At 44.9% G+C, this 16,981-nt stretch overlaps 9 non-coding genes across 9 annotated transcripts; 3 read left to right on the plus strand and 6 right to left on the minus strand.

The window, feature by feature from the left end:
- Positions 1 to 849: 849 nt before the first annotated feature.
- trnas-cga (transfer RNA serine (anticodon CGA)) lies at positions 850 to 931 on the minus strand. The gene has a single exon. It is a non-coding gene; the product is annotated as a tRNA-Ser (tRNA).
- A 4,804-nt stretch (positions 932 to 5,735) lies between these two features.
- Positions 5,736 to 5,877, minus strand: LOC148637648 (U4 spliceosomal RNA). The gene has a single exon (XR_015931275.1). It is a non-coding gene; the product is annotated as a U4 spliceosomal RNA (small nuclear RNA).
- A 1,170-nt stretch (positions 5,878 to 7,047) lies between these two features.
- LOC148637649 (U4 spliceosomal RNA) lies at positions 7,048 to 7,189 on the minus strand. Its single transcript, XR_015931273.1, has one exon. It is a non-coding gene; the product is annotated as a U4 spliceosomal RNA (small nuclear RNA).
- A 227-nt stretch (positions 7,190 to 7,416) lies between these two features.
- LOC148637650 (U5 spliceosomal RNA) lies at positions 7,417 to 7,533 on the minus strand. Its single transcript, XR_015931280.1, has one exon. It is a non-coding gene; the product is annotated as a U5 spliceosomal RNA (small nuclear RNA).
- Positions 7,534 to 8,479: 946 nt separating this feature from the next.
- On the plus strand, positions 8,480 to 8,553 carry trnan-guu (transfer RNA asparagine (anticodon GUU)). Its single transcript has one exon. It is a non-coding gene; the product is annotated as a tRNA-Asn (tRNA).
- A 1,552-nt stretch (positions 8,554 to 10,105) lies between these two features.
- trnas-uga (transfer RNA serine (anticodon UGA)) lies at positions 10,106 to 10,187 on the plus strand. The gene has a single exon. It is a non-coding gene; the product is annotated as a tRNA-Ser (tRNA).
- Positions 10,188 to 11,743: 1,556 nt separating this feature from the next.
- Positions 11,744 to 11,816, minus strand: trnaq-uug (transfer RNA glutamine (anticodon UUG)). The gene has a single exon. It is a non-coding gene; the product is annotated as a tRNA-Gln (tRNA).
- Positions 11,817 to 13,007: 1,191 nt separating this feature from the next.
- trnan-guu (transfer RNA asparagine (anticodon GUU)) lies at positions 13,008 to 13,081 on the plus strand. The gene has a single exon. It is a non-coding gene; the product is annotated as a tRNA-Asn (tRNA).
- Positions 13,082 to 16,908: 3,827 nt separating this feature from the next.
- trnar-ccu (transfer RNA arginine (anticodon CCU)) lies at positions 16,909 to 16,981 on the minus strand. The gene has a single exon. It is a non-coding gene; the product is annotated as a tRNA-Arg (tRNA).

A 16,981-nucleotide genomic window follows, 5' to 3' on the forward strand; every position in this document is an offset into this window, starting at 1 on the left:
TGACAGCTTTAGAAAAACACCTGGGCTCAGTACGGTGCTGAGAGCTCAGCTTTGCTGTTCTAATTAGCACGCACTGCATCGGCTATGAACCCGAACTTTTCAATTATTCCGATCAGTAAGTCAACACGTAGTCCACATGAACGGTAGAAATATTCTCTTGTCTGTCTCTTGTTTGTATAGAACTGAATGTCCCTGACAATGTACTGTTAGTTTTAATTGAAGAACGGCATTTGTGTTCAAATATACCAGACAAGTTTACGTAACTGCTCATGCGACACTCAGTTGTAATTAGTCAAGAAATAAAGTCGAACAACAGCTGCGGGTTTGATTCTGAACGTATGAAATTGCAGCGCCTTTTACTTCCATTGACAAATGATAGAGATTCGAAGAGAGATCCTTCAGACCAAAAGCAAACCCACGGCTATTTCGGTTTTCTATCTAGGCAACGTTGGTGTCTGCAATAGCATACATGAAAGCGTGATGCAATTTCTGTGGCTACATTTGTTGCACGTCATGCACAGTAAGAATGTTTCTAACACCAAATACAAAGTCAACAATTAGCGATCACGCCTTCTCCTCAGTTAACCCACTGAAACCCTTGCTGTTAACAGTTCTTTAATGCGTGCTTTACGAGCACCTACATATTGTGCCGGTTCTTTCAGTTTTATTCATTAGGTTTTCAAAGGCATAAGTAGAACACCAGAGGTGCAAACGCAAGATGTGTGGTTATCTGAAGAACTCATTTCCATGGCAGCAGGGCCAAGCGATTTAGCGTTTTTATAGTACCAGGAAAGGAGAAGCGGCACTTCGCCTTTGCCGCGCAGGCACAAGAAGACGTGCGGCAGACGCCATAGTCAGCAGGATTCAAACCTACGCGGGGAGTCCCCAACGGATTTCGAATCCATCGCCTTAACCACTCGGCCACGACTACAGCGAGTTCGCCATCGCCGCATTCCTCCTTTAATCTAACACGGAGTGCGACGTGGCTGCGGAAACCTTTTCAAAGTCGCTCTCCGTTAAAAAAAAATACCTTTGACAAAATACGTGCCGGCAGACAGACACGCCTCAGAGGGTTTAAGGCTGGCTTCACGTTCAAATGATAAAGTCTCCCCGTCCGGATGTCAAAATGCAGCTTTGGCAGACAGAAAAAACAGCAACAAACCACAAATGTGGATAAGGATTTTACAAGCTGCACCACACTGCACTTTCAAAAGCATTTACATTCCTGTTAGACGCAGGAATTGCCTTTGATTTGCGTGCTTACAAACGCCATGGAAAACGAAACAAAACAAAAGCCCTCAGCTCCTGCACTTGATTATAACGCAGTTACGTGTCGAAGCAGGCATTTACGTCATCCTACCACTGCAACACGGGGAATAGAGGGAAATGAGCACACGCTACGAATCGTCTCAATCACTCCCTAGAGTCGTAAGGCGCATTGAAGGGTGCACCCCCATCATTAATCATTGCGCCTCTGTGAAAGGAAAGCTCTTGAGCAGTCTTTGAAACAGCTCTGATGAAACACTTGATTGCTTCCATGTGCATCTGGAGCCCATTTCTTATTTTCACTTCACGCCGCCCAAAGCATTTCTAAAAAAGGAGATTCGCATTTGGGAATGCGCCCTGCCCTACAAATAAAACAGGTCTACGGGTCTGAAACCTGCTCCACGGAAAACAGCTCTGTTGCGCATTTGATCAAAGGGAGAGTCGCTGTTCTTACTTTTTGATGACATAACACCCAAAGGGGCTTCTTTGGAGCTGTATTCCAACCAGCATCCTAAAGTTTCTTGGCGGTATCCTTTACAGTCCTCTGTTCGGTCGACAAGGGACAGAAGGGGGCAGCTTTCCTCACACATACAGTCCAATGTACTGTACTGTTCCCGTTCATTGAATTCGCAGTTCTGCATCAGACCTCTAACTCGTTACATTAGCTTGGATTTAAGCCACGAAGCAGGCTTCTACTGTATAAACGTCTAGAGGAATCACAAACTATTTGAGAGGCCATCATCCCAGGGGGAACTGACAAAGTCTATCCCTAAACACCTAGTGCAGTCTCTCGAGAGACTGTCAAAAATCGCTTTCTCCGTTTGCGTTGCAAGTAAGTGAAAACGCGGTCTCAACCCAGAGCCACTTGGCAGCAGCGGCATGTAAATACTGTTACTGTCACTGCTCGATACCGACGTTAGCCTACTATACCATGTTCAGCCACCGCTAGAAAATGTACGGCTCTAGTACCGGAGCAAAGAACAGGAGGGCCAACACCGAACGGGCACACGTGTCAGACATGGAGAGCGACAAGGATGGGATTCGACCCCATGCCTTAACCACTCGGCCACCTCGTCAACAAAACTGGGCTGTCCTGACATGGGTTGGCACACTCCAGTTGATCTTTTTCTTTTTTTTCCCTCATACTCGAGGGTCATTTTCCTGTTCCACATGCGATTTCAACATTTTCCTTGGGAGATGTCAAGCCAGCAAGCCACTGCTGTGGTTCAGTGGCCAGTGTGGAGTTCAGTGGCCCTGTTGTACACAGAAAGCACATTGAGCTCCTTGGACATGAAAAGTTCCAGATAAAAGCCATTTGTCATCCTTTCTCTTGGTGTCGATGTTGCTATTGTATTTAAAGGTGGCAACTTGCTCAGCGAGCACGTGGAGCACACACCGAATGCAGATGTGTCTGAGTGGTGTGTCCAAGTGGCTGCAAAAAGACAGCACTCCCGGGGCGCCGTGGCTTAGTTGGTTAAAGCGCCTGTCTAGTAAACAGGAAATCCTGGGTCAGAATCCCAGCGGTGCCTTTTTTTGTTCTGTGTTCTCGAACAGAACTGGTCATTATGGACAACCGCATACGTCTAGACTTAATTAAATGCAAGTATTCATTTCCTGTCTTGAACGACTTGTTTTTCTTAAAATGGATGCAAGTTGCAAAACATGAAGTACAAACCTCGCTAATCAGCGTTCGCGGCTGGCAAAAAAAAAAGAAGTCAGCAATGTTTTTTTCTTTAACCTTAAGCCTGCTAATGGAGAAGAACCTAGTCGCCATATCATATACATCCGTTTCAACGATAATAAGGTAACAACTATCCTCACTCCAGAGTAAATCTCACGGTGAGGGCATATTTTTTTCCACTTTACCATGAGTCGGGCTCAGCTGCACAGAGGCGAGAGCAGAGCAATGAGGTCACGGGGACAGGGGAGTCACACGCTGGCGGTTTGAATACGCGGAAGATCACTGAGGGATCCACAGTATGTGGACCCTCCGTGCGCCATCATTCCACACTCCAGACTCTGAATCCTGCCATCCGAGTTAAGATCTCGGCGGAACCTGAGGCGCAGTTCTTTCTTAAAACGTAATCTGGTGAGCATTTCTAGAATCGTACTTGTATAGATGCAGCCTTTAATGTGTTGCTAGGTTAAAATTTATGACTTCTTGTATTTCAGTAGGCAACTGCCTTCTTGATTTCGGATTTAATTTCTTTATTACAGGGGCGCTTTTATGATGACAGAGTCATGTTCAGGTACTTTGCTTGATGGAGGAAGCTCATTTCGGACTCTTTGATCTGCTCACCTGGAAAGGTCTGCTGTACTACTACAAGAGAGAAGTAGAGTCTGGAGGAAGGGACAATTTTATGATGCTTTGGAAGGTAATGTTTTTTTTTTTTCTTTGAAATCGAAATGAATCAGAATATCAGTGCAAAAGACAAACTCTTGGTTTGGTTTAAAGAGATATGGTTTTAAAACAGACAAAATGTAGAAAACAGGTGTTTCTCACTTTTGGAAAAGAATGGACCGGGGGTAATATTTTACTAGTTGCAGTGCTAAGCTCATTGGCTTACAGTCCTGCAGTGGCACACCAGGGCCAGTGGTGCAATGGATAATGTATCTGACTATGGATTAGGAGTTTGGAGGTTCGACTCCTGCCTGGCGCTGGTTGTTTTTAAACACATCAGCCTACTCCCTAAGTAGCCTGTGCTACTTACTGCATTGTAATCGTACCCAGTAAGAGATTTCCTTCATGTAAATGAACTGCACCTGACAGCTTTAGAAAAACACCTGGGCTCAGTACGGTGCTGAGAGCTCAAGTTGTGTATAATGTAATAATTTAAGTAGAATAGATTCTAATAATATAATGATCCAGTGTGTTGCACTACTTCACTGCTTCACTGCTCTATGCCGTCTGGAAATAAATCCTCAGACTACTTACTGCCCTGGGCATGTACCAATAAATTACAGGAGCACATCTATATATCACTGCGTTGAAGCAGGAGACACAATCACTGCAAACACATCCTAAATACAGTGTTCCAGCACCTTTGACCTCATCCAGAATGTATCATTTCTTGAAAGGAATTGCTGTCCGAATGCACATCTGAATCCCAAACAGAATCTCTAGTAAAATACGATCATTTGTGAAACAGGTAAAAGTCTCAGGGGCCCATTCCTCATTCTCAAGACACATGTATGCAGTACGTACACCATGCGTTGAGCAATAGGGATTAAAGACACCACAGGTAAGGTTAGAAGACATTCTGACTATATTCTAAAATATTGGACTCATATTCTTATGATGGCAGACATGAGTCTGTTTAAAACCGGGGTTAATGGACATTATATGACTGTCAATTCTGTTTTGTTTTGGAGACTCTTGGCTGCCTATGTGGTACAGTGCAGCGTGAAGAAAACATTTTCCAAAACTGTGTCAGCTCAAAAGTTGTAAGAAAACCTTTCCAGCTGCTTTAACTCTCTTCATTTTTGTCATTTAATTGTCTGTCGGCACTATGTGGCAGCGTTGCATGACAACCCATCTCACCACGGAAAGGAACCTAACAGCTTTTGTAAGAGAGGAGAAAACGACCTGGCCTGTATGGAGATCGAACCCACGACCTTGGCGGTATTAGCACCACGCTCTAACCAACTGAGCTAACCAGCCTCACGACAGCAATCCTCTCTGTGCTGCAAAAAATCGAACTCAGGGAATTTCTTTTGCCCTCCTTTGAATAGAAAGCCGTGTAATTCAGTGTACGGGCTTTCTCGTGCAGTTTCATGTTTCTTGTAACCCAAATCCTACACTGGCGTGAAGTGACCCCCCATTTCACAGCATTTTTCAGCTGATTTAAAATGTACCTAAAGGAGAAGCATTATTGAAGACCATCAATTACCAAGAGCTTTTGTCAAAGGTTTTGGTGGTCATTTTTAATGACCACAGAGCGCTGTGACCTCGGTTTTACATCTCATCCAAGAGACAGCGCCCTTTTACAACACAGCGTCTCCGTCACTATGCTGGGGCATTGGGACCCACACAGACCTCAGGGTGAGCACCCCCCCACCGGCACCATTAACACCGCTTCCAGCTGGAAACTTTGTTTTTCCCTGTAGCTCACCCTCATCCGGGTACTGACCTGGCTAACAAATGCTTTGCTTCAGTGGGTTTTCAGTTGCGAGTTGCAAGGGGATGCAAGTGATGGAGCCGCTCACTGCAAAAGCCACTGCTTTGGCTGGGAATCGAACCAGAGCCTCCCACGTGGGAAGTGAGAATTCTACCACTGAACCACCAATGCTCAGTACCCAGGCCTTAAAAAAGACGCTTTTTTGGTGCTCTGTTAAAAAAGCGTCGACATTACCTCTTTCAAAAGGCTTCACTTTCCTAGTCACATTCCAAGGCTCATTGAACCCGGGCTGTTTCCTCCAGCGGTATAGTATTGCAGTTAGACAGCACGATGCCTGCAACACTATGTCACGCTCTGACGAGACTGTCAAAAATTGCTTTCACCGATTGTATTGCAAACCGGCGGAAGCGGGGTATTGGGAAAAGTTTTCAACTAGCAATAATCGCGCCTCGGCTAAACCTCACAGGCTACGATACTGCCAATGCACAAATCTGACGGTTGCCAGGCAACCGCGGGGATCCTATGGAAATTGTTATCAATCGTCTCATGGCATGTCCTTGCTGTAAAGCTTCATATTTGTCGTCTTCTTCTTCTAGCTTGAGGTTTTGAAGAATTTCATGACAGACAAGGGCTCCGTCGGGAACAAAGGGCGTTGTGAGAAAACCGTTGCTTATTTTCAGCAGCAGAAATACAACCCTTTAAATACAAGATGACAGAACAATGACGAAGGGCATGCCGGGAGGAACTCATGCACTACAGAGGAAAGGGGGCGGGCACGTACAGTTCACATTCAAGCCACAAGTACTCTTCTCGGATGTTGCACAAACAAATCCTAACGTCCTGAAAGCATTGCAGCATGTTTGTGTCCCACTTCCCGTGGCTGCAGGACGACTGACACGAACGGACAAACACAATCTGTGGCGTTTAGTGTGACATAGTCTTGCAGGCATCGTGCTGTCTCACTGCAATACTATACCGCTGGAGGAAACAGCCCGGGTTCGATGAGCCTTGGAATGTGACTAGGAAAGTGAAGCCTTTTGAAAGAGGTAAAGCACTGCACAACGGAACTGAGGGAGAATCTTACAATGATTTCGAATGAATTCTGTATGCGTTAAAAGACAGCTATACACAGAAAACATGCAGGACACTGCTCATGATGTTTCCCGAGCCGAAACACAGTGCGTTTTTCCAAGCCATCTGACAAAGCCCGCCCACTGAAAACTGCAGCAGATCGTGTAAAGACGTTCAACTTTGTAACTACTGCACGCACAGGAAGCAGAATAAATTCCTCTTTTCAAACTGTCAAAGGTTTGCTTTGCGAACGCTGCAGGGCATCGCACAATCTCTTTTGAACGGGGACAAACGATTTCTTATGGGGCGCAGTAAGTACAGACGTTTAAAAAGCTCCACTCATGCCGACGATGCAGCATGAAGAAGCGCAACCTAACGTTTGACAGACAAAAGCCGGGCGCCGCTACGAGCAATATGAAATCAAACTGACAGCACACGGCGTTTCGCGCTGACTCAAAAGTGATCTCGACAGACGCTGTTCTCTGCATAACGCTGAAAGAGCTAAAGAGCGTTTCTGTTGAGACGTAACAAGCTTGTTTCTTTCTACCATGATGTTACCATGACAAAATCTGTCTTTAAACACCTTGCTCAGTCTCTGACGAGACTGTCAAAAATTGCTTTCGCCGATTGTATTGCAAACCGGCGGAAGCGGGGTATTGGGAAAAGTTTTCAACTAGCAATAATCGCGCCTCGGCTAAACCTCACAGGCTACGATACTGCCACTGCGCAAAGCTGACGGTTGCCAGGCAACCGCGGGGATCCTATGGAAATCGTTATCAATCGTCTCATGGCATGTCGTTGCTGTAACGCTTCATATTTCACAGCATATTCCCGCCCCCCAAAGAAAAGAGCGCCAATCAGAGAGGCGGAGACCGAGGACTCGCAGAGCAGACGGCCACAGTCGCCGTAATAAGAGCGATTGTGAGCGGTTTTAGTTTCTCTCTTTGACCAGCCCAGCTGCGCCCCACCCGAAGGCAGGGAAGCACAAAAATTGTATGGAACTCATTCATGTTCCTCTCCATGGAAATCTTTAGTAAAAGGCAAAAGATTTGTACGAGATGAAGAGAAACCAGAGTGCGTGGCTGGACAGCTGCAGGAGCCCAGGCCGCCTTCAAGGCCTCTGCCCTGCCGGTCGTGGTTGGCAATGCACCTGGCCTTACAAACGAGCCAGTGGGGCCCGTTCAGCTCTGGGCTCATCGCCTGCGGCTCTCGGCTTACCTGGCAGGGGAGATACCTTGATCAGCCTGTAGTTAGAGTAGTTGGATTGTTTTCTTGTTTTGTGGAAGCAGTGTTTGTTTTGCAGTTTGAGATGGCAACCTTTGGATCCCGCAAGAATGCTGTACGTTTTGAGCTTTTGGATGACCTCTTCATGGATCGTATGCAGTTCAGCAGAAAAGTGTTACAGAAGGAACGTGGCTTTGAACCTCGGCACTTGGATTTCATCTTCGCTCTCCCAGGTCAGAAAGCATTTGAGGTTGTTTTTGCTACCTATTCTCTGTTTGAACAATGTGTGGATGTGTTTGAGGCAAAAAGAGGGAAAGTTCCTGCCCTTGAGAAGATCAACTTGCAGCCTCTGACACAGAGAGAGAGGAAAACGGTGCATGTTGTTATGTTCTCGGAACTGGCAAAGACGGAGGACATTCACACCTGGCTTAAGCAGTACTGCACCGTCCACCATGGAACTGAGGTTAGAGATGTTGACGGTATAAAAACAGGAGCAAGGAAATTCGAGGTTCGCTTGCTACCGGACAATGTAAATGGAGGCTTAAGGCACCTGCCCTCTACAATCCGGCTGGGCGCCTGCAATGGCTATGTTTTTTATGTGGGACAACCAAAGGTGTGTCGGCGCTGTGGTGTTGTGGGACACCTGGCATCGTCCATACATTTCAAAATCCATACAGCTTGTGAAAGATGAAATCCATTTCTTGGTTGTCAGTGGAAAAAGATTGCCGGCTGCAAGAAGCGCAAGTGATTGTTTTCTTTGACCATAAACCTGCAAATGTAGGGAGCACAAGCGGCCGTCAGTCTCTGTGGCGCAATCGGTTAGCGCGTTCGGCTGTTAACCGAAAGGTTGGTGGTTCAAGCCCACCCAGGGACGCATGTCTCAGTTTTTCCAATGTAAACATCATCACCGCTAAAGAAGATGGCGCAGAAGGCTCCACAGTCGAAACGTTGTGCTTCTTTTCTTCTCTTTTCAGCATGGAGTAAACCTTTGCTTGATCCTTTGCAGCCTACGCATGCTGACACAGCTACCTTTCTCTTAACGCGCCTCAATCATTATTCACCAAAACCATCAGCAGAATGTGTCGCCTTTGTGGTGATGTCACTCCTCTGCTTCACAAATGTCCTTAGTGACGGACCATTTCTTTCTGCCATTTTTCCGGAGCGGTTATTGATTGCTCCATCATTTCCCTCATACTTTCCATCCCTAGATTGAAAAAAAAAAAAACAGAAACAGGCTGACAGGACGACAATCAAATTGCAAAAACTCATCAAAGCACTCGATAGAGTATTTGAATCCACAAGTAGCTACGAGCAACTTTGTCCTGGCTTGCATGAAAGTCGGAAAATGTCAAAAAGAAAAAGATGGTGGCTTTTTCATATCTGTTCTTTTATTTTTAGTTCGTTGGCTCTTCTGTCCATTGTCCTCCTGCCTGGCTCTTGACCTGTGACTGTCTGAACGCACACATTAGACTTTCAGGCGGGGGATTTGTCCTGAGCCTCTGTGAAAGACCCACCCACCCCCATAAATAACTGCTCTAGAAACACATGAATGCAAAACTAAACCACAGCTTAAAGAGGAGCTCCAACTCAGTGCCATACTAATGTAAACGAAGTAATACTAAGACATGTTCTTATGGATTTGTCTTACCTTGAGATATGTAATTGGATTTCAGGATTAACTTCCTCATTCAATGTACTGGTGATTCTTTGCCTGGTCAGTACCTGGGTGGGAGACCTCCAGCGAACAATTAAGCTTGCTGCTGGAAGTGGTGTTAAGAGACTCTTAGGATCTTCCAGAGGTGTCTGTCCAATAGCACTAGTTGCCTTAGAGCTGGCTCAAACATTGCTCAAGAGTCTACCTTTCACAGATGCGCAAAGATGAATGATGGGGGTGCACGCTTCAAGGAGCCTTCCAACTGTAGGGACCGATTAGAGACGATCCGTAGCATGTGTTCGTTTCCATATACGCCCCGTGTCTCAACGGTAGGACAGAGTCAAATACTGCCTCGACACGTAACAGCGTTATATTAAACCGCAGGACTTGAGGGCTGTTTTGTTTGAATGTTCAAGGCATTGGTAAGAGCGTAGGTCAAGGGCCATTGGTGCATCTCCTGTAACTGGAGTAAAAATGCTATTCAAAGTGCAGTGACTAAAATCGTCGTCCACATGTCTCCGTTGTTGATTGCTTTCTGTCTAAGAATGTTCTGTTTTCATGTCCGAACGGGGAGACTTTATCATTCCAACTTGAAGCCACCCTTAAGTCCTCTGAGGTGTGTGTGTGTGTGTGTGTGTGTGTGTGCTTGCACGTATGGCGTAAAAGGTTTCTTAAACGGAGAGCGAACTTGAAAAAAGTTGCCTCCGCTGCTGCCGCCGCCTCGCACTCCCTGTTCCATTGTAGCAAGAAGGCAGCGGCCGCGGCGCTCGCTGTACTCGTGGCCGAGTGGTTAAGGTGACGGACTTGAAATCTGTTGGGGTCTCCCCGCGCAGGTTCAAATCCTGCCGACTACGGCGTCCTTTGCATTTGGTTGCGTGCGTGCGTGTAAAAGGACCAGCGCCGTTTCGTTTTCGCTGGGACCTTTAACACTCTAAATCGCCTGGACCCGCAGCCTGTGAAATCGATTCTTCAGCACCCACGAAGGACGCTTTGCCGCTGGACACAGATAACAATGCTTTTCTGCAACGAGCTTTCCAGCTGAATTTTCTCGGCAGCTCCGTACTGAACCTGTTCTCCATTGCAACATAGCGGAGGCTCGTCACGTCTATAGCAAGGCTGTGTAGGACCGCATACGCCACAGTGACTTGTACACAGACCACATGAAAGGCAAGCAAAATACACTTTTAAAATTCCAAAGATTCACAAGGTCAGAGAAACAGCGATGACCTGAACAGATCTGTTACAGAAGTCTAGGTTGACCTTTTTAGAGCTGTAATTGCATTTTTGTTTAATAGAAGATCAAATCTACTCGCATGTACCAGCACCTTACAGTTTATTGATGTTAATTCTGTTTAAGTAATAAGATTGCTAACGATGTTGGACTTTAGCCGGTGTTTTTTAGAACAAATTGCTTACACTTCTGTAAGGAATACGCAGTACGTGCCTTTGTCAGTCATTGCTCACCATACCTGTAACTTTCTTATCTAACTCACTTCCTCAAATGGTGAAGGTCCACAAACATAAATGAAAAAAAAACCCTTGTTGTAGATGAGGTGCACAAAAAAGCAGCCCCTGATAGTGTATAACACATTTATACTATTGCAGAGACACATGTAACATATATATATATAATGTATATATATGAAACAGAAATAGAAACAGAAACAGGAATCGCTTACTCACCTGGAGAATCTCTGTAGGAATATCTAGCATTTATCAATGGAAATAAAAGCTGCTTTAATACAGTGCATGTTCAAACTCAAACCCTCAGCTGCTGTTCTTGTTTGTTTTGGGACAAATTGCAACTGAGCATCGCATGAGCCGTTACGTACCCTTATCTGTTAGGGAATTTCAAGGGAGGAGTTAGGTCAGAATGGGTAGGCTGCAAAACAACAAGTAAAGATTTATTCCAAGATGAAACGTTGTGGCGGTTTTCTTATCTTTTCAGCATGGACTAAACATTTACGTGTTCCTTATATGCTATATATGTATATATTAGCACCAATGTCGTTCTTAAAAACTAACATGAAATTGTCAGGGACATTCAGCTATATACAAAGACGAGACAGACAAAGTAATAATTCTGTATTAACGTGGCCTACATATTGACGCAATGATCGAACTATCTGACATGTTCTGATTCAGATCCCCTGCAGTTCATGCCAATTAGAACAATAGCAATGCTGAGTCCTCCCCACCCTACTGAGCACAAATTCAGCTGCTCTCCAGTTCTTTTCTGCATGTTTTTTCATTGCAATTGAGCTCGGAGCTGGAGATGATCTCCATACAGTTCTGTGTTCACCAGCCCGCACTTGCGTGCTAATTTACGGGTTGTGGCAAATGCTTTTCTATAGTTCATATACATGACGGCAACCTGTTACCGAGGAACCTGAGAGGTTTAAAAGCCTCACGAGCCAGGCAGGACTCGAACTTACAATCTTCTGATCCAAAGTCAGAAGCGTTATCCATTACGCCACTGGCCCATAGAACACGTGCTTGCACTCCACCACAGAGAGCTCTACACTGCTACTAGTAGTACACTTCCCCATCTAAATTTTCACAGCAAGAAACTTGTGTTTCCTACTATTTTTATCAGGTTTAAAATATCATCTCCTTAAAACAGAAAAAGTGTTGATGTGTCGTGCTGAAATTCCGATTGATTTTGAATTCAAAGAAAAAAGGTTTTCTTCCAAAACACCATGAAATTGTCACATCTTGCAGACAATAGGTGTATTCCATGTTGAAAAGAGAAGAAAGAAAACCATGGAGCCTTTTACAGGTGTGAGGCTTCTTCAGGTGTGAGAAGACCCCACAGTCGAAACGCTGTTTCCGTTTTTCTCTTTTCAGCATGCAATAAACCTATTACTTGTTCCTTTGCAGCCGAGGCATGCTGACGTAGGTACCCAGCTGAACATCTTGCAGACTCTACAGTACTTCTCTCCTGTAGAAGTAAAGCAGGGCTTGCTGGGTGAGCTTTTGCTCCGGTAAATTAGGTCACGTGTCATGTTAAATCACTTCTTCTAAACACAACATTTGCTGGTGCTAGCTTTCCCCATGAAAAGAGACATTTCCCTTACAGTACATGACATATCGTTTTTATTCTATCAATAACTATAGAAATAAAACAAAAGAAAAAATGTTGTCGCCAAAGAATGCACAGCTCTGTCGCCTTGGGGAGGTGTCAAGGGCATTGAGCTCCTTGGACATGAGAAGTGCCAGATAAATGCCATTTCTCATCATTTCTCTTGGCGTCAGTTCTGCTATTAAATGGGACGGAGGCAACGGGCTCAGAGAGCAGGTTAAGTGCACACCGAATGCAGATGTGTCCAAGTGTCTGTAAAAGCGCGGTGCTCCGCTGGCGCTGTTCCCTAGTGGCTTAAAGTGCCCGCCTGGTAAGCAGGCGATCCTGGGTCTGAATACCAGCGGTGCCTCTCTCCGTGTCTTGTTGTGCCGAATGTCTCATTTCAGACAAACATGTACAGCTTGGTTCAGTTTAATGCAAGAATTCATTTCCTTTCTGGAATAACTTGTTTTTGAAGAAATCCATACAGCTTGTGAAAGATGAAATCCATTTCTTGGTTGTCAGTGGAAAAAGATTGCCGGCTGCAAGAAGCGCAAGTGATTATTTTCTTTGACCATAAACCTGCAAATGTAGGGAGCACAAGCGGCTGTCAGTCTCTGTGGCGCAATCGGTTAGCGCGTTCGGCTGTTAACCGAAAGGTTGGTGGTTCAAGCCCACCCAGGGACGCATGTCTCTGTTTTTCCAATGTAAACATCATCACCGCTAAAGAAGATGGCGCAGAAGGCTCCACAGTCGAAACGTTGTGCTTCTTTTCTTCTCTTTTCAGCATGGAGTAAACCTTTGCTTGATCCTTTGCAGCCTACGCATGCTGACACAGCTACCTTTCTCTTAACGCGCCTCAATCATTATTCACCAAAACCATCAGCAGAATGTGTCGCCTTTGTGGTGATGTCAGTCCTCTGCTTCACAAATGTCCTTAGTGACGGACCATTTCTTTCTGCCATTTTTCCGGAGCGGTTATTGATTGCTCCATCATTTCCCTCATACTTTCCATCCCTAGATTGAAAAAAAAAACAGAAACAGGCTGACAGGACGACAATCAAATTGCAAAAACTCATCAAAGCACTCGATAGAGTATTTGAATCCACAAGTAGCTACAAGCAACTTTGTCCTGGCTTGCGTGAAAGTCGGAAAATGTCAAAAAGAAAAAGATGGTGGCTTTTTCATATCTGTTCTTTTATTTTTAGTTCGTTGGCTCTTCTGTCCATTGTCCTCCTGCCTGGCTCTTGACCTGTGACTCTCTGAACGCACACATTAGACTTTCAGGCGGGGGATTTGTCCTGAGCCTCTGTGAAAGACCCACCCACCCCCATAAATAACTGCTCTAGAAACACATGAATGCAAAACTAAACCACAGCTTAAAGAGGAGCTTGTCATGACCGCCAGGCAGTTAAGACCAACTCTTAAGCAATCTAAACAGCACCAGCAGCGGGTGATTATTAACAAACGCCGCCACACAAGTTAACCCACCTGCACACACTCCACCGTGCGGTACGCAGTGCTATTTTTACCATCTTTACCTGCTTCCCGCTGGTATTGAGTCTACTCCTTGAGAGCTCTACCTGGCGTTTCTGCCTTTTCGACTTTGGACCTCGCCTCTCACCTCGGACTGTTTGCCACCAGTGTTCTCCCTGGATTACGACTTACCTTACGCCTCTTGACCACGAAACAAAGCAAAGCAGAGCAAAACAAAATGAACAAACGAAAACCCTCAAGTCCCGCACTTGCATATAACGCCGTTACGTGCCCAAGCGGTATTTTACGTCATCCTAGCACTGCACCCCGGGGCGTACGGTATATGGGAACGAGCACACGCCACGAATCGTCTCGAATCACTCCCTACAGCTATAAGGCACCTTGAAGCATGCACCCCCAACATTCTTCTTTGCGCATCTGTGAAAGGTAAACTCTTGAGCAAACTCTGAACCAGCTCTAAGGAAACTAATCCGATTAGACGTTACTTTGACTAATCTTTTAAGGGACCCTTGTTAATTGGAGAAATCAATGATTTCGAATGAATTCTGTATGCGATAAAAGACAGCTATACAAAGAAAACATGCAGGACACTTCTCATGATGTTTCCCGAGCTGAAACACAGTGCGTTTTTCCAAGCCATCTGACAAAGCCCGCCCACTGAAAACTGCAGCAAATCGTGTAAAGACGTTCAACTTTGTAATTACTGCACGCACAGGAAGCAGAATAAATTCCTCTTTTCAAACTGTCAAAGGTTTGCTTTGCGAACACTGCAGGACATCGCACAATCTCTTTTGAACGGGGACAAACGATTTCTTATGGGGCACAGTAAGTACAGACGTTTAAAAAGCTCCACTCATGCCGACGATGCAGCATGAAGAAGCGCAACCTAACGTTTGCATTCCTAGCAAATTCCTTTTATTTTTTGATAAATAAAGACAGTCTTGTTTAACAAACAACACACACAACATTTTACATTGTGAATTCAATTCAAATCAATGTATTTCTATATAGCGCCTTTCACAACAAGGTTGTCCCAAGGCACTTAACAATGCAAGTTGTTAAGAGCCTTGTGTTTAATATGCCGCCTAGGTTACGTGCTGTCTCTTTGAGGCAAATGTTTAAATCCTCTGAGTTAAGTGCTGAAGTTATAGTAGTCCTATCAGTATTGTTGCCTCCGATCAACAGATCCTCATTTTTCTCAGAGTTGAGTAACAAAAAGTTTTCACACATCCAAGTATTTCCTTCCTTAATGCATTTAACTAAACTGATAATAGAAGAGTTGTCGTTTGGTGTAAACAAAATGTTTATTTGAGTGTCATCAGCATATGAATGAAAGTTCATATTATTTTTTCATATTATCCTACCTAGCAGCAGCATGTTGAGAGAGAGAGCAATATTGGTCTCAGCACTGATCTTCTGGTACCCCAAATTGAACTGGTGACATTGATGAAGCAGTACAATTATTAGATATTTGAACATAATGAAAACGATGAGTAAAATGTGAAGTAAACCACTGAAGGACGGTTCCAGATAAGCCAACCTCAAACTCAAGCCTGTGTAACAAAACAGAGAGGTCAACCATGTCAAAGGCAGCTCTAAGATCTAGAAGCACAAGCACTGTTGCATTCCCCGCATCAGTAGCTAAGAGAATATCATTTACGACTCTTGTTAATGCAGTTTCAGAAACCAGACTGAAATTTCTCAAGTATATTATTTGAATCCAGATACGATTGACGTTGGGCAACAACTATTCTCCCAAGACTTTTAGATTGAAATGGGACCTTTGAGACAGGCCTGTAGTTGTTAAGAACTTGTGGATCCAAATTTGACTTCTTAAGGAGTGGTCTAACAACCGCTACCTTAAATTGATCAGGTACAACGCCTGACGCAAGCGATGCATTCATCATACTAATTATAGGTCCTGCCAGTCCTTCGAGGGAATCTTTGACTAGCTGAGTGGGGATGGGATCTAGCGAACAGGTGGTTGACTTTGTCTTACGTCTGTGTTCATGAGTCCACCATAAGAAGAAATCTGAACAGGAGTGGTGATCATGCGAGGTCACCATGGAGGAAACCACTGCTCTCCCCCCCAAAAAAACCACCACTGCCCCTCTCAAGTTTGCTAAAGACCACATGGATGTTCCACAGCAACTCCTGGAACAATGTTCTGTGGACAGACGTGACAAAAGTTGAACTTGTTGGTAAATGTGCACAGCGTTATGTTTGGAGATAACAAAACACTGCATACCAACTCCAAAACCTCATCCCACCTGGGAAGGATGGCGGAGGCTGTACGGCTTGCAATCATCGAGGGACCGATGAATTCCAAGATGTATCAGGAAAATCTACAGCAGAATGTCAGGGTGTCTGCCTGTGATCTAAAACTCGAAAGACGCTGGGTCATGCAGCATGACAAAAACAAAGGAGTACATCAACAACAGAGTGGCTGAAACAAAAGAAATTCCGTATTTTGGGATGGCCAAGTAAGAGTCCTGACCCCAATCCCATTGAAGTGCTGTGGCGTGATCTGAAGCAGGCCGTTCAGTGCAAGACATCCCAAAAATATACATGAACTGAAACAGTTTTTCATAGAGGAATAGGCCAAAATACCTCCTAACCGCTGCTCAGGTCTGACCAGCCGCTACAGAAAGTGGGGGTTGAGGTTTTTGTCATAAAGGAGGTTCCACTAGCTCCTTAATATAAGGGTTCACGTACTTTTTCCATCAATGACCTTGATTTTTTAAACCATTTGGTCAATAAAGAAACAGCAATGTCAAATGTTGGGCGTGTGTTGTTTGTTAAATCAGACTCTCTTTATTAATTATTATGACTTAGATAAAGATAAGATCACATGTTAGGAGCCATTCATGCAGAAATCCACATCATTCCGAAGGGCTGTTTACAAAAGTTTTTCTCCCAACTGTATGTGAGAGAAAAGCAGAGACGCTCACTGAGTAAGGTGGGGTTGCAGCTTTGCAAATCACAAGGACATTTGTACGCTCAAAATGGGACAGGAGCACCCCAGATGGGACTCAAACCCACAAACCCTGGCTTAGGAGGCCAGTGCCTTATCCATTAGGCCACTGGGGC

The sequence above is a fragment of the Lepisosteus platostomus genome, unplaced genomic scaffold (assembly GCF_059453375.1).
Source record: "Lepisosteus platostomus isolate fLepPlt1 unplaced genomic scaffold, fLepPlt1.hap1 Scaffold_109_H1, whole genome shotgun sequence".
In the NCBI taxonomy this organism is placed as follows: Eukaryota; Metazoa; Chordata; class Actinopteri; order Semionotiformes; family Lepisosteidae; genus Lepisosteus; species Lepisosteus platostomus.